The 3,330-nt window shown below is 32.9% G+C and overlaps 1 pseudogene; it reads right to left on the bottom strand.

Moving 5' to 3' along the window:
• Positions 1 to 376: 376 nt before the first annotated feature.
• On the bottom strand, positions 377 to 1,683 carry LOC147802188 (uncharacterized; annotated as a pseudogene).
• Positions 1,684 to 3,330: the final 1,647 nt, after the last annotated feature.

Here is a 3,330-nt window from a genome sequence, read left to right as displayed (position 1 = left end):
TGGCGCCATGCAGTTCAGATGTGAATCAACTACACAAGGAATGGGATATTTCTCCTTCACAGTTTGTGCATTTAGTGCCCTAAAATCACCAACTGGCCTCTACTCCAGTGTTCCCTTTTTGGGAGCCATGTGAAATAGGGATGCATAATTACTTCTAGATGGTCTTATGTGCCCTAACTCCATCATTTTTTTTTTTAAATTCTGATTTTGCAATTTTTAGTCTATCCGGAGCTAATCTGCAAGGTTTTGCTACTACAGGAGGACCTACCGTATTTATAAAATGAAGGGTGTTATGTTTTACGGGTTGATTGGGATCTGGTAATTTAGGAATTGAGGGAAATTCTGCTAAAAGTGTATGAATCACGGAATCAACTGATATTGTTTTAACTGAATGCAAAATTATTTCCTTAACATGACCTTTTGTTCTAAATTTAGTCGTCAAATCTCTTAGACATTTATTGCGTAGATCTGGCACTAAAGCAAAAGAGTGAAGGAAATCGGCACCTAAAATTGGCGTCGTAATATTAGCAATAAAAAATGACCAAGAAAAAATTCATCTTAATCCGAAATCTATAGAAAGTGTTTTTTGTCCATAAACATTAATTGGTGTAGAATTAGCAGCGAAAACTGTTTGCAGAGGATTATTTCTTTTTTTAATATAATTTGCCGGGAGAATGGACACGTCGCATCCAGTATCGACCAGAAATGATAAGTTTGTTGTCCGGTCTCGAATGAACAGGTGACGCGATGTTTGTGGCAAAGAACAGGTCGCGTTTATTCTTCGCCAACTCCGTTTTCCCGAAATTTACATGGCATAACGCATTTTCCTGGTTTACATTTGTTTCCAAAATGGCGATGGTACCAGCAAACAGATGAATCTCGTTTTTTTAACACTATTACTTCTGTTTCTGCGAAAAGGAGAACGAGACCTAGAAAGTTCAAGCTTATCAATTCTTTCATTTAATTTTTTAATTTGGCGAAGTAATTTCTCTTCCATTGAATTTGAATCGTTTTCAGTTATAGAGTGGGTTTCCATGGGAACTGGCGGGACTTCTAATATCTTATCGGAAATGTCGGCTGCTTTTTCTAAAGTTAAATCTGAAACGGCTGCTAAAATCGTTTGCACTGATGTCGGCGAACGCTGCAAAAAATAATTCTAACATAAGCTTTTCAGGGACTTTTAATGTTTCTGCACGATGTTTCATAATCCTTAATAGTTCGGAAGGTTTCCTATTACCCAGTTCTTCACCAGACAAAAGTTGACGAAATTCTTGTTGAGATGATTCGCCTGATCTAACAATTAATTCTGTTTTTAAATTATTGTAAGGATCTGTACCGTCAGGATTCATTAAAATATCTCGTGCAATCGAGGCAATCTCTGGCGGTAATTGAGAAACAATGTAATTATATTTGGTTATAGATTCTGTTATAGGTTCGGGAGATGCCAATCTAAACGTGCTTTCACACATAATAAACCAAAGAGCAGGATCTGATCTGTTATATACTGGTATTTGTACTGCACTTACCTCAGACATGGCGAAAGAAGTCTGAATGGCTTCACAAGATTTTTTTTCAAACTGAAATCAGAGTCAAACTAAACAAAATTCTTGATGGATATCATTAAAATCAATTCAAATCGTCCGCATAGTCACCATTGAAGTGTTGTTTTATCACTTTAATACAAGAAAGACTTATTCAGAAGGTTAGCAAATATTAATTCACCATAGCTGTTCTATTTTTCATCCAGACTGTTGCCATCCAACATACGAGAAATGATTTATAATCATCTTGCTTAATCGATTAAGAATAATACTACAGTGACTATGCGGACGATTTGAATTGATATAAATTATATCCACGAACTAAGCAAGGTTGTTTAGTATAAAATATTATTTATCAATGATGTAAATAGTGTAATATTCAAAATTTTATGTGAAATATTATGTCGTTTCAGAGTAAAATTCTCTGTCACTGGGGGGATACTCTGTAGTATTATTCTTAATCGATAATAAATCGATTAAACAAGATGATTATAAATCATTTCTTGTATGTTGGATGGCAACAGTCTGGATGAAAAATAGAACAGCTATGGTGAATAAATATTTGCTAACCTTCTGAATAAGTCTTAATGTATTAAAGTGATAAAACAACGCTTCAGTTATGATTCTAAAACGTGTTTCTATAAAACAAAATAAGGAAAAATCAACGGTAGTTGAAGTTAAAAAAATATATGTACTGAAAAGCAAAATTTATGGAGTATTATACCCCCAAATATGGGTATGCGGGAAAAATTTTCATCTTGTCGCCGTGACAGTTTCCCGCACAGCCGGAGGTGGACAGAGAGTATCTGCCACACGCACTGGCCGAGAGGCCCGGCGAAGCCCCTCCGTGGCATTTATTTAAAAACAGGAAAAAAACATAGTACTATTTTGGCAACAGCCCGGAGGTTATCGGGCAAAAATACAAAAGTAACAAGTTCCCCTCAAAAATTAGGCGTTTTATATGTATAGTTGTGATTATTCCGACTATTAACTATGAGGTGAAATTAAACATCTAAAGATTGATGTTTACAATAAAATATATAAAAAAATCAAGAAAAAAATTTTTTTTTTTTAAGTTGAAGTTTAAAATTTGTCCAACGGACCCTTATAAGAATTTGAAATTTAATAAATTTAACGATATCAACCATGTGAGATCCAGAATTTACCATGTGAGAGCTGTCAAAGTATAATGGAATTTGTACAAGCTTCATGAAAAATATCTTTGGTCAAACCTCATGACCGAAAACTGGTGGTTAAAAATTTAAAGTTTAAAATACAGGAAAAATAATAAAAAGATTGTAAGGGACAATTGATAAAAGGAAAAAAACATGAAGTTAAAGGCTAAAATTATACAATTGACCAAAAGGGTCTAAAAATTCAACATAAAAATTTGTAAAAGATCGAGCATACTCTCAAAGTCGATATAATAAGACATAAAAATTTTTAAAAGATTAAAAATGAATATAGCACTTTAAGTAAAAACATCGAAATCACTAAAATGATTAAGAGAAGTACAGTTAAAATAACACAAAAGACTGACATAAAATAGTCAACATGTACAAAAACAGATTAACATTAATAAGAAAAAGTTGTTAAAATTCATTGACTAAAATACACGAGGTCAATAAAAGAATAGTACAATGAAAGAACGTTAAAAATGTGAAAGCCTAAAATAGGCAAGATAATATCAAAACAATTAAAAATGCAAATAAAGTAAAAAGGTGGTCTAAAATCGTATAACTACACTTTAAAAAAAAAAAAAAAACTTGGTTCGTGGTCCATAATATAA

Source organism: Parasteatoda tepidariorum, chromosome 10, assembly GCF_982258835.1.
Source record: "Parasteatoda tepidariorum strain Cologne lab strain chromosome 10, Ptep-v5.0, whole genome shotgun sequence".
NCBI classification, from domain to species: Eukaryota; Metazoa; Arthropoda; class Arachnida; order Araneae; family Theridiidae; genus Parasteatoda; species Parasteatoda tepidariorum.
The sequence above is the reverse complement of the archived record's forward strand: the minus strand, read 5'-3'. Positions and strand labels throughout refer to the sequence as shown.